The following is a 14373-nucleotide window of genomic DNA, read 5'->3' as shown; positions in this document are numbered from 1 at the left end:
GAACACTCACTGTGGCAAATTGACGCCTCTACCCAACTAGCCATGGCTATGAACGGCCAGAGGAACAATTTGCTGGATTGGATGTTCGGCTTCCTCTCCAGCAATATGTCCAGGTCTTGCGGTCCACTCATCTCTAGTTAACAGACATTCCCCTTTATCCCATACACACATACAATGGGACACATTTACTTACCTGGTCCCTGCGCAATCCCTGAGGTGCGTTGTCCGACGAGGATGAAGTCCAGCGTGATTCACTAAGATCGTGCGCCCGATATCCTGCATGTGTCGCTTCCCCGCTGAGGTCCGCCGGAGTTCACCTTCTTCTTCCCGGTGTATGTGAGTGCATGGCTTGCAATTTGAATTTTACACCCCACGCTTAGTCCGAATCAGTCAGGTTGTCCGACGGCCATGCCCCCCAATTTACTATAACATCACTGTGTGTGTTATCCCTGTACTGTGATATCATTGTGTGTACTATCCCTATACTGTGACATCACTGTGTGTATTATCCCTGTAATGTGACATCACTGTGTGTATTATCCATGTACTGTGACATCACTGTGTGTATTATCCCTGTACTGTGACATCACTGTGTGTATTATCCCTGTACTGTGACATCACTGTGTGTATTATCCCTGTACTGTGACATCACTGTGTATATTATCCATGTACTGTAACATCACTGTGTGTATTATCTCTGTACTGTGACATCACTGTGTGTATTATCCCTGTAGTGTGACATCACTGTGTGTATTATCCCTGTACTGTAACATCACTGTGTGTATTATCCCTGTACTGTGACATCATTGTGTGTATTATCCCTGTACTGTAACATCACTGTGTGTAGTATCCCTGTACTGTGACATCACTGTGTGTATTATCTCTGTACTGTGACATCCCTGTGTGTAGTATCTCTGTACTGTGACATCACTGTGTTTATTATTCCTGCACTGTAACATCACTGTGTGTATTATCCCTGTACTGTGACATCACTGTGTGTATTATCCCTGTACTGTAACATCACTGTGTGTATTATCCCTGTAATGTGACATTACTGTGTGTATTATCCCAATACTGTGACAACACTGTTTGTATTTTCCCTGTACTGTGACATCACTGTGTGAATTATCCCTGTACTGTGACATCACTGTGTGTACTGTCACTGTACTATGACATCACTGTGTGAATTATCCCTGTACTGTGACATCACTGTGTGTATTATCCCTGTACTGTGACATCCCTGTGTGTATTATCCCTGTACTGTGACATCACTGTGTGTATCATCCCTGTACTGTGACATCACTGTGTGCATCATCCCTGTACTGTGACATCACTGTGTGCATCATCCCTGTACTGTGACATCACTGTGTGTATTATCCCTGTACTGTGACATCACTGTGTGTATTATCTCTGTACTGTGACATCACTGTGTGTATCATCCCTGTACTGTGACATCACTGTGTGTATTATCCCTGTACTGTGACATCACTGTGTGTATCATCCCTGTACTGTGACATCACTGTGTGCATCATCCCTGTACTGTGACATCACTGTGTGCATCATCCCTGTACTGTGACATCACTGTGTGTATTATCCCTGTACTGTGACATCACTGTGTGAATTATCCATGTACTGTGACATCACTGTGTGTATTATCCCTGTACTGTGACATCACTGTGTGTATTATCTCTGTACTGTGACATCACTGTGTGTATTATCCCTGTACTGTGACATCACTGTGTGTATTATCTCTGTACTGTGACATCACTGTGTGTATCATCCCTGTACTGTGACATCACTGTGTGTATTATCCCTGTACTGTGACATCACTGTGTGTATCATCCCTGTACTGTGACATCACTGTGTGTATTATCCCTGTACTGTGACATCACTGTGTGTATTATTCCATGCTGTGACATCACTGTGTGTATTATCCCTGTACTGTGACATCACTGTGTGTATTATCCCTGTACTGTGACATCACTGTGTGTATTATCCCTGTACTGTGACATCACTGTGGGTACTTTCTTTTTACTATGACACCACTGTGTGTGTTATCCTTGAAGGGTAAGAGAGAAATAAGGACACATACAGCGCCCTTGGAGATTGCCATCAGCAGGCACAACGGTGGTATGGAAGGAGTGGTGGGTGGATCGCTACAGGAATGAGCTGGATAGCTATGCAGTAGGTAAATGTGGGGACAAGCCAGGTTGATTTGGAAGTGCTGTCCCAGATGAACAAATGCTACGGCAATACGGTGCAGTTGAATCCAGCGTACAACAGGACTAAATCGAACTAAGCTTTAGAAGAGCAACTCTGTTACTCTAAATAGAGGAGGAACTATTCTGTGATAGTCACTCCGTGTACGATTTCTCAGACCTGATGAAGGCGAAAATGGAAAATGTACATCGATGGCAAGAGCTGAACTCTGATTTGTTTCCAAGATGAATGTCATTGGTGCTCCTGCGACCCATGTCCCGGGCCGCAGGGGCACCCGTGTAACTCCCTGTGCCCCAGTACGACCATGGCTGGCTGACTCACCTTCCCGCAGTCCTGCAAAGGTTCCCGTGTTCCAGCGCGGGTGTTTGCTCTTCCTGTCACCCCTGCCGGATCTTTGTACCTTGTTTCCATTGAGAAAGCTTGTTACCTAGGCCGTTGGCTTATTTTTCGATTTCCTGTTGTGACCCCGGTTCCGCTACTGACTGTCCTAACCTTCCGCTACATCCCTGACTCCGATCCTGTGCTGCCTATCCCCGACTACGATTCTATTGTAAGACTTTATACTTCGCCTTGGCCACCACCGTGGACAAAGTCGTGCCGGTGGAGCAACCTGGTGGTACCACACCACAGTCCAAGCCAAGTCTAACCCGCTTTGCGGCGGGCTCTGGTAAAAACTGGGTGCTACTAAGACTCCTCTCCCAGGTGTTGGCTTAAGTCATCGTCTGCGGTGGTCCTGTGGGTCCACTACCACTGGAGACTGACAATCAGCTCGAACAGTGTTGCTCTCAGACGCTTCTGGTAAAGCTTCAGAGTGTCCATATTTGTGAATCAGTTGCTATTTAACACAGTCTTGTACCCTTAATGGGGCTGGGCTGCATCTTTAAGAATAGGGAGAGACCCCCAACCCTAAAATGTTAGAGGTGCATAAACTCCATAATTGATATACAATTGAAGGGTAATGTGCATGTACCCTCACTCCCATGTAACCACATTATCCTTGTGTATCCTCATCTCATGTATTAGTTTAGAGTTTGCGTTACATTGTATTCCCTCTTGGCTCAAACTGTACACAGATATTGTATATAACAATGTTCACTTTTGACATTGTGATCTTTTAAAAACATGTGACTGCTGCTTTTATAAGGTTTTTATTTAACCATAAAAAAACATAGCAAATTTTCCCTATAAATCTGATTATTTGGGGCTTTCTCTGGACCCAGTGGTGCCAGATCCATCCATTACTCCTTGCTCCCATTGCTCCCATGAGCAGAATTTGGTCACTTTAACCTGGGTTCCAACCCCCGCAGTCATGCAGTGAGGAGACATTTCTATGGAGCAGCACCCCTCCATTTATTGCATATGGCTCAACAGATACAGCCCAAACTTCAAATGCTTTTACACAGGGGGATAACTTGAGGGGGTGCAGTCGCAACCGGGCTCAATAGGTTTAGGGGGCCCATAAGGTGTCACTTTCCCATATGAGAAGACTAGTAGTATAAACCATACATTATAGTCGGGGGCCTGGCACAGACTTTGCACTGGGGCCCATCAGCTTCTAGTTACGCCACTGCTTTTACACCAAGGAAAGTTTGCCATCATCTACTTTCTGGTAAGACAAATAACTGTACTTTGCACATCTTAATGTGTTAATGATTCAGAAATAATGAACTTTGTAACCTCAAACAGATGTGTCAGGTCTGGTTATGGATAGATAAACAAGAACACTCTCCTTTCATACTGTATTGCTAGGACCTAGGCAAATATTATTATAAAAACTGCTTCTTTTTTTGGATATTCACATATTGACCAAAGGAAGTTAGACGCAGTAAAATGTGCTAGAAAAACTATTTTAAAATAGTTTATCGTAATACATATTATGTCATCTGAAACCATGGGGCCTATGTATTAGGGCCTATTTTAACCTAGGAAAGAATGCACTATACTTTAAGCTGAGAAAAGGGTAGACAATGACCCAGTACTGAACAGTTCAAATATGTACAAAATGAGCTGTAACACGCAGGTTATAATGAGCTGGTGGCGGATCTACCTGCTGTGACTCCTTTCTATCCCTTCTCTCTACATGGAGCTTCTATGTAATCTGATAATTCAATGAGGTCCTGTCCATCTTTCTAGCGAGATGGAATTCAGCAAGGACTTTGGACACATTCCACATTTGGGGAAGGAAGAATACAGCCAAAGTGTGTGTTATCTGAAAAGATATATGTATCATAGATTGCAAGCTCTTGGGAGCATAGTCCTCATTCCAATAGTTGGCTTAGTTTATACCTAAAAGACTGCCAGAATGATGTCCATTTGCATAATTTTTGGCCGTTTCTCCAGTGAAGCTACTCCCCACCAATAGGCTGCAGCCCTTTGTTTTAATTAGTAATAAAAGTACCTAAAATTCTTGATAAATATGGTTCTAGGCATTTTAGACAGTATTTCGAAATTAAAATTTCTGTCATATACATATTGATACATTTGACCCTTTGTGTTTACAACTTCTATCTAAACATATTCATTTCCATAGTAGCATATTAAACCCCAAATTATGGAGCACCAGGTCAGACATGCGCGTCACTGCTCCATTCACTGTCTATGAAACTGACACAGATAACGCAGTATGGCGCTTGGCTATCTCCGTCAGAGCCATAGAGATGAACACAGCAGAATGGTGCATGTGTGACCAGCTGCTGTCTTCATTTGGGGTACGCAGGATCTCCATATTTGTTATCCGTGGAAGTCCGGAAGTCCTACGCATCCGACCATTGATTTCCCAACCGATCAGCAACTTATCCCCAATCCTGTGATTAGTAGAAAACTTTATTTTTCACTTGAGTGGCTGGACAACCCCTTTGATTATCCATAGTGAATTGGCTTTGAAAAACGTCATGAAAAAAAATTACCAAAACCTGCATGTGTGAATATCCCCCAACTTCCGATGATAACATAACATTGTGATTTCGGGTGACATGTCAGTGTCATTCCCCTGATAAATACAAAGAAATAGCACACAACTGCATTCAGCAATAAGAACAGTTACAGAAGACAACTCACTCCTTAGATAGCAGCTACCATTGAACTGAGTGCTGAGATATGATTCATTAGATGGAACATTTACAGGATGGAAACCCCCTGTGAGTGTCCATTTTAATGTAGCAAACATGTAGATCCCTCCCATGTAGAGTGACTAAGTGACATCAACTCCATCAAGGCACAGGTGACAACGAGCAGCATCACTACAGGCCATTCCAACGTAATCACAGATCCTTTCTGGCAATGCTGACATCTTACGTAACACATCTCCGGCTGTGAGATAAGCCGGCCCATTGTAATATGCCTCTGGCGGCAGAGAAACAACAGCATCTACTGAGATGTCAGTGGGTTCAGCGAGCTCCACACATTAGGACCTGCGTCAGCATCCTACCAGGAGACTTAGTAGCTTTATTCCTCCTCCCACAGAAATCGATACAATTACAATGTAGCGTTGTTTATACAGCAGAACATTCTACGCTATCTATTTATAAGGAAGTTACACTCTCGTTGTCCTACTTTCCGCATCCATTCTAACGTGTGCATCACCGAGCCAGCATCCAATGCTAATGTCAGCCTAGCAGTTTGTTATGAAACATGAGCAGAGCAGATAGAAATGGGGAGGGGGGGGTGCGTGTTCATCCCCGCAGACGTAGCATCAACTTGTCCTGTGTACCGGAATGTCAAATCACCAACGGAACACAACTTGGGGTTAGAAGACGACGGGTACAAACCAACCAGAAACTTACCAGAATCTTTAGTAAAGGCAGAAAGTGTGCGGTGAATCATGGTGCTTCCTCATTAGAGCCTGCAGCACACACACAGTATTCACGCTGCTGGGCTGGAGCTCGGTGACTTCTTAGTGGGCGTGCTCTGCTTTAAAGATACAGGAACTGTTTATCACAATCCTGAGCGAGGACAGTACATCAAGAAGTTCTCACCATGGCCGCTAATCCAGCCACAGCAAAAGATTTCGAATACAGGCAGTCCCCGGGTTACGTACAAGATAGGTTCCATAGGTTTGTTCTTAAGTTGAATTTGTATGTAAGTCGTAACTATATATTTTATAATTGTAGATCCAGAAAAAAAAATTTTTTTGCCCCGGTGACAATTTTTTGCTGTAATGGGACCAAGGATTATCCTTAAAGCTTCATTACAGACACCTTACAGCTGATCATTGCAGTCTGGGACTATAGTAACATCCAGAGAGGTCACCAGAGGTCACAGTGGGCAGAAGGGTCCATCTGTAACCTAGGTGTCGTCTGTCAGTCGGGTGTCCTTAAGTAGGGGACCGCCTGTATATTATACTTCATATCTCTAAAAAAAAGATCTTGCATTTATATTTTTACTCTGCCATGACAATGCGTCTTTTGAGAATAATTGGCTAAAAAGAGCATTTTGACTTGGTGATGCTCAACATGAGCAAAGTCCAAAAATAAATGATTATAAAAGATGATTTATTTAGCTAATATCATACGACTTGTGACCTCTCCTGCTTCAGCGAATGATTGTAATTATCATGAATGAATAATCAATTATGAAACATCTTAGTACAGACGGACCCCTACTTCAGCAAATTAACATTATTGTTTGTATGATGAAATATAACACAATTTTCCAATATACTTTCTGTATCAATTCTTCATGGTTTTCTAGATCTCTGCTTGCTGTAATTCTATAGAAATCTTTGTTTACTTTCACTGGACAGAAATCTGACCACGGTCACACAGGTGCACGGCTCATTATATCACACAGCTCTGTTTACACTCTGTGATATAACGAGCCGTGCACCTGTGTGACCATGGTCAGATTTCTGTCCACTGGAAGTAACATAGAAGCTTTCTATAGAAAGACAGCAAGCAGAGATACACAAACTATATTGGAAACTTGTATAACTTTTCATTATTCCAACAAGAGCAATTACTTGTTGAAATGGGAACATCCCTTTAAGGACACCCGACTTACAGATGACCCCTAGTTACAGACGGACCTCTCTGCCCACTGTGACCTCTGGTGAAGCTCTCTGGGGCCGCGGTCACACGTACCGCTAGACGTCCGTTCATAACGCGACGCTAGCGCACAGGGGGAGGTCCTCGGCCCGAACGCACATGCGTTTCCAGAGAAACGCATGCGATCGGCTTAACAATCGCATGCGTTTCCCTGGAAACGCATGTGCGTTTGGGCCGAGGACCTCCCTCTGTGCGCTAGCGGTGCGTTATGAACGGACGTCTAGCGGTACGTGTGACCGCGGCCTCGATGTTACTTTAGTCCCAGGCTACAATCAGCCGTAATGTGTCTGTAATGAAGTTTAATTGATAATCCTTGTTCCCATTACAACAAAAAGTCCATTCAATTGTCACTGGGACAAAAAAAAACTTGTCTGGAGCTACAGGTATAAAATATACAGTTCCAACTTACATACAAATTCAACTTAAGAACCAACCTAAAGAACTGCTGTAACTTCTCCTGGAATGGGATAAATACATTTACATTTATCAACCTGTCAATGTGTGTGTCTGTGCAGTCTGATATTATCAGCATCGATTGGAGTCAATGGGGGTCATTTACTAAGGCCCGATTCGCGTTTTCCTAACGTGTTACCCGAATATTTCCGATTTGCGCCGATTTTCCCTGTATTGCCCCGGTATTTTGGTGCACGCGATCGGATTGTGGCGCATCGGCGCTGGCATGCACGCGACGGAAATCGGGGGCGTGGACGAACGAAAACCCAACGGATTCGGAAAAACCACCACATTTTTAAAAAAAAAGTGTCGCGGGACTCGCACTTACCTTCACTAGGAATAGGCCGGTGAACTGCAGTGCAGTGCATTCCGGCGGCCTTCGGGGAACTTCAGCGCAGCAGCGCCACCTGGTGGACGGCGGAGGAACTACCTTAGTGAATCCCGGCCAGACCCGAATCCACCGCAAAGAACGCGCCGCTGGATCGTGAATGGACCAGGTAAGTAAATCTGCCCCAATAAGGACATAATGGGGACATAATGTTATACTGTGATGCACTACCTTAATGTATTTGGCGCACCATAAGAAGAACAAATTAGCGTCAGAAATGTCAAACCACATACATGAAGGGGATTAGAAGTTTGTAGACTTACTTTTTGTTGGTGTAATTATAGACTAGAAGTGCACGAAAAGTTTGCCCAAATTGAGCGTCTAAAAAAGAAAAATGTGAGTCGGAAAAGAAGCTAAATGTTGGTGCCAACATAATAAATTAATATAAATGAAAAAATAAAAAACACAGCCAACAAAAATATGGATATTGAATTCTCCCAAATATACCTACTGACAGGGTGAAAAGTAACAACAAGTCAACCAATTTATACATACATTGCCAGTGGGAATATCAGCGATAAGAAACAATGCAGAATTTCCCTATTCCATTATCTAAGTATTGCATGTTCATTAAAAAAATGTGACCTTCAAAATGACATACACACAGCCCGATAATCAAAAGTATTATCAGAAACAATAATCCCCCAGCCTACATGTGCTGGAGATGTCTCTCCCATTTTCCTATTTGCACAGGGTGATGCAATAAATGTCCATCATCATGTTTCTAGTTGACTGATACTCATCCTTTCCAGTATTAAGTAGAGGTTGAAAAACATGGTAACAACTGACCATATTTTGTCCTGGTATTACTGCTCAGCTGTATAAAAATGAATAGAGCTGAGTTGCACTACCACATACTAACCATGGTCAGGAGAGGAGCTGTTTTTGGAATTAAACAGCCATGTTTTTTTAACCTCTAGACAGCCCCTTTAAGTCTACTGGCTGGCCTCATGTACAAGATTTCTTTGCACCAGCCAGCTTATTATCACAGGCAGGATTACAATGAAAGAAAGCACCTCAGTTATAGGATCTTAGGGTGATGGCACACGTGGCGTTTTTTGGGCCATTTTTAGGCAGTCCATTAAAAATTGCATGCGTTTTTTGAAAATGCATCAGTTTTTGACAGGTTTGACCAATTATCTTAATTGAAACTGGTCAAAAGCGCATGCGTTTTTTCACGGACTGCTTAATAACGTACAAAAACGTGTTCAAAACGCCATGTGTGCCATCACCCTTATTCAAAACAGATGATGACCCTGGCTTCCTGCACATTGACCCTTGCACAGGTCACATGTCATGCCTCGAACCTGCATTATGTTATTACGTTTCCTGAAAAAGTCATGCTTGATGTTAAAGGGAACCTGTCATCAAAAACCCTTTTTCTGGAGAGAGAGAGAGAGAATGTCTTTTTCCAAAAAAAAAAAATAGTTTACTTTCGGAAAAAAAGTTTTGCTATAAAATCTCTTTAGCAATGTGCACACTAGTCTCCATGGGGGCATGGGGAGCCAGAAAAAGTGCTCCTAATGACAGGTTCCCTTTAAGGGGGCCTTACTAGGTAGCGAAGAAGCACTGTTTTTCCTATCCCATCCTGTTAAACGTATTTGTTTATTCCTTATGAGATTCTACCATATACACCAAGTATGGTCCATGTGGCTGCAGCAGTAAAGCATGTCTCTAAATGTTGTAAACAGCAGCTCAGGCATTACGTACAGTGAATCTGAAGAAAATTTATAATTTAAACTGAATAGAAAAAAAGCAATATGTTGGAGTTTTTAATGAGTACACAAAAACATGTGGGCAAATAAAGCCCCAATGAACCTCAGTTTTTGCTGGTTTCCTTTGAAGATGGAAATCTATACTTTGCTATAGACTATGCTGATGGATAGAGGTGTTCAAGGGTATTACTATGGGGCACATTTACTTACCCGTCCCGCTGTGTCTGCCAATCCGGAATGTCTGATGAGGATGCGGAGCTGCTGCAAATCACTTGCAGCGTGTGCCTGATTTCTTGAATGTGCCGCTTTCCCGTTCAGGTCTGGCGGAGTTCACCATCTTCTTCCTGGTGTTTGTGAGTGTTGATTTTGCGACACAATTTGAATTTTTAAATTCAAATTTTTGGTGTCCGAATCAGTCGGTTTGTCCGACAGCCACTAACCCCCCCCCCCCCCCCCCCGCCGATTTGTGTCGCATGAAAGCCGGCGCAAATGTGGGGGTACTTTAGTTCTGACAATCTAATCGACACCAACTACAGGCGGTCCCCTACTTAAGGACACCCGACTTACAGACAACCCATAGTTACAGACAGACCCCTCTGCCCACTGTGACCTCTGGTGAAGCTCTCTGGATGCTTTAAAATAGTCCCAGGCTGCAATAATCAGCTTAAAATTGTCTGCAATGAAGCTTTATTGATAATTCTTGGTCCTATTACAGCAAAAAAATTTGAAACTCCAATTGTCACTGGGGCAAAAAAAAAAATTGTCGGGAACTACAATGATAAAATATACAGTTTCGACTTACATACAAATTCAACTTAAGAACAAACCTACAGTCCCTATCTTGTATGTAACCCGGGGACTGCCTGTACTCAGTTATGACATTGTGCAATCTCTTATAAACGGCTGGAAACCCCCTTTCTAGAAGAGCAATATCATTTCTCTACAGACCCAGGCTCATCCTGCTGTGTTATTAAATCGCCTCCTCGTCTCCTATCACAACTCACCCCAGGGCTATGAATAATAAAATCCACAAAGGTACCTTTATAAATGGTGACTGGGAGATGAAAGGTAGTGTCAGAAACTTGTTAGAAGTCATTGTGAAGTATCTGAAGGGATATATTATGGTATTTCTAATTCAATATTAATATTTTTAAAAAGTGGGTAAAACATGCCAAAAGGGTCATTACAAAACTTTTTATAAAACAGGCTGAATTTTATAAACTTTTATATATCTTGTGTGTGGGAGGGGGTTTGAGACCAGGGTTTATTCTGTGGATCAGCACCATTCCAATAATACCCATTTGATGTAGTTCTATTTTTGTGTGGCTAATATTATATGATGGAAACACTTTTCTTAGAAAATGCTTTAGTTTTACATAACCGTTTTCATAAAATTGTAATATTTTTATTTTTTGGTTGATGTGCCTGTTAAAAGAGCTTTTTTTGTGACATCTGAAATCTTTATGTGTACCATCGTGTACTCTGATACCCTAAAAAAAAATCCAGTGGGGCACATTTACTAAGAACAGTGCAAACTTTGCATTTTACATCTGGCGCACGGTCCAACTGCACCAGAACACCCATTTCAATGAAAAAATTTGCGTTGCATGAAGAATAGTGCAGCCGCGACACAAAAGGGTCAAGTGCAACACCTTGTGAAGAGGACACTTATTAAATACATAAAAAAATGTGCAAAGGCCGACAGAAAACTGGCGCATGGACTTTAATAATTGTGCCCCAGTGTCAGCACCTGTCCAGCAACCACAACCAGGCTTGGCGCTAGCTGTCAGACTAGGTAAGTGGTGGCGAACTCACCCTGCAACGTCCCTGCGGGCTAAGGCAATGCCTAAAGCAGATAAACCGCCCTGATAAGGGCGAACCCACTATCAGGAACCTAACTGACGGACCCTTAGCGACCCTACAAGATGATAGGGAAGACTTACTTTGTCAGGCACCTGCTGGATGGTGGAGCGGACAGGTAACGTAAAATACAGGAATAGACCAGTGTTCTCACTGATGCACAGAAAACTAACACAGGTCTGAGACAGGGACAAAACAACAGGACAAAATACAGGTCTTCAGGCAGATTATACACAGGTCAGGTCAAGATCAAGCAGATTATATACAGGTCAGGTACAGATACAGGCAGACAAACGGAGACTGAACTAGAAACATAGGGAAGACAAGACTCAAAATAACCAGCAAGGTATGATGGGAATAGGCAGGTATATAAGGCAGTTCCCGGACACGCCTCCAGCAGCACACTGGGGGAACTGTCCATCAGGCTAGTAACCCTTGCTGGGCAGGACAGAAATGCAAGGAGAAGGGTGTGGCTCAGTTAATCCAAACAAACGCTAAGCCACAGTTCACACACAAACGCGATCTATTCCGCCAACTGTGGATAGTGCGACATTTAGGCACGGACGTTACACCCAGTGTGTTTCTGTATGTAATTCATTCTTGGTATAGCTATTTGTGAAGATCTCAGGGGTTTCTTAGAGAACATAAGTGAACAAACAGCATCATAAAAACAAGGAACACATCAAACGGCTCAGGGATAAAGTTGTGGCAAAGTGTGAAGGTTTAGAAAAAATAGTCCAAGCTATGAAAATCTCAGAGCACTGTCCAATCTATCATCCATGAATTGAAGGAATATGGCACAACTGCTAACCTACCAAGACATGGCCATCCACCTAAACTGACAGCTCAGAAAAGCACCAAAAAGCCAGGGTCTGTAGTTAAGAAACCATGGAGATCCACAGCTCAGGCATGAAAATCTGTCCGGGGGACAACTATTTGTACTCCAGAAATCAGCCCTTCATGGAAGAGTGGCAAGAATAGTGGCCATTTTTGCAGGGAAGCCACGCCTGCCAGGGACACCAGTGCGGTCTGGTGTTTCTAGTGTACATCGCTAGCCATGTAACACTGCTGCGTCTGTTGTAGCACTAGGAGTTGCTTACTTTAGTAAGCTCCTCTTACCATTTTTATAGGTGACAGGTCCTCTTTGAGGCTGTCAGTTTAGGTCGTGTCCTTAAAGAAAACCTACTGTCAAAATCCATCATGATAAACCAGGGACAATTACTCATAGGTCCAGGCACCATCTTTTTTTATTTGTCGCCCATGGTCGCCTTCCTTTTTAAAATTATCCTAATGTGAGAAGCTCTGGTGGTTGTTTTTCAGTGCCCCTCAGTGCTGTAGCTTTGCATGCTGTTACAATGAGCAGAGTGGGTGGGGCATGTTCTGCTCATTGTAACAACCTGTGAATTTGTAGCACTAAGGGCCTCTGGAAACACACACCAGAGCCCCTCAGGCTTAGTAGCATAATTTTAAAAGTTTATTTTACAGCTAAGTTTATTTTTATTTTAGAAGGAAGGCCATGAATAAGAAATATAAGAAGATTCCCACAGTTATGGTGCCTGGATCTATGAAAAAATTGTGCCTGGTTTATCTATGCTTGGTTTTGATGGTAAATTTAATTTAAGATGTTAAAGTTCAAACCAAAATCCTATTGAAATTATGTTGCTTGGAAATAGGCAACAGATAGGAAGTAATGCATACCAACTGGGTCTAACTCTGCGTCCACTCCTGCATGTTTAAGTCCAAAAACATTTATCCAGGGAGAAAGGATGCAAGATCAATGCATCTTGTGACTATATGACACTACATGCAAGGTCGGTACTAGGGGGGGCGGCAAACTGGGCATTTTTCCAGGGCCCCCTGTACTATGGGGCCGCTCCATGTGGACTTTTGTGGACAGAAGATATATTGCTCTTTTAATACCCCTTGGTTGAATCTATCTCTATTTATCTCCCGTGTCTATCATCTATCCTTCTAGTTATGTCCAATAATTTGTATATTTCATGTCTATATATGTCAGGTTCGCTAGGGAAAATGCTGGGACTTCTGGTTCTTCTGGTGGTGCCAGCAGCGTTCTCCGAACCCCGGCGCGTATCCGCGCAAACTCCACCTCTCGTCCTGGGCAGCGGCTGCTAAGATCTCGCGCTGTCTAGGAGTTGTGTTCGGAACTGCTGGGACTTGTGCTACCTCTGCTTGGTGCCTGGTTGTTCTGCACCATGAGGGGTTAATTCCCAGAAGCTGTCCAGCTCCTATCAGGTTCTGGAGGTGGAGTTCTGGCTGCATAAATTGCAGCCTCACTAGTCACCTGTGCCAGTGTTTGAAATCCCTTCTCCACTCGCTCAGCATTAGGTTTGACTTGCTCTGTATCTGTATCTGTATCTGTATCGTTGTTGACCTCGGCTCGTTTTTGACATTGACTCTTTGCCTACTGATTTTGCTATTGACGTACCCTCTTGTTGTGAATCCGGCTAGTTTACTATTCTTTTGTGTTTTATGTTTGTCAGTCTGTTTGTGTTTCCCCTTCCACACTTATCAGTGTATTTCGAGTCTTCAAGTAGTCGCCCCACGGTTTAGCGTGGGGGGGCTATAGGAAGGGACAGAGGTTGGGGCTAGCTCAGGGCACACTATCCCCTGTCTTTTGTGTTACCCAATCTTAACAGAAACACTGGCCACACATAGGTCTGCATCCTGTATCCGA

The 14373-nt window shown here is 43.2% G+C and overlaps 1 protein-coding gene across 3 annotated transcripts in view; it reads right to left on the bottom strand.

Annotated features, from left to right (window-relative positions):
• The window catches only part of PCGF5 (polycomb group ring finger 5), a 49423-nt gene extending 43299 nt beyond the window's left edge, over nt 1-6124 (bottom strand). For 2 of the 3 annotated variants that reach the window (XM_072131291.1, XM_072131295.1), the window contains exon 1: nt 6003-6124. The gene's annotated coding sequence lies outside the window, so the exon portion shown is untranslated. The remainder of the gene's footprint in view (nt 1-6002) is intronic. The other variant, XM_072131293.1, reaches the window with a different exon arrangement.
• Between the last annotated feature and the right edge of the window lie 8249 nt (nt 6125-14373).

Source organism: Engystomops pustulosus, chromosome 11 (genome assembly GCF_040894005.1).
Source record: "Engystomops pustulosus chromosome 11, aEngPut4.maternal, whole genome shotgun sequence".
Classification (NCBI taxonomy): domain Eukaryota; kingdom Metazoa; phylum Chordata; class Amphibia; order Anura; family Leptodactylidae; genus Engystomops; species Engystomops pustulosus.
The sequence above is the reverse complement of the archived record's forward strand: the minus strand, read 5'-3'. Positions and strand labels throughout refer to the sequence as shown.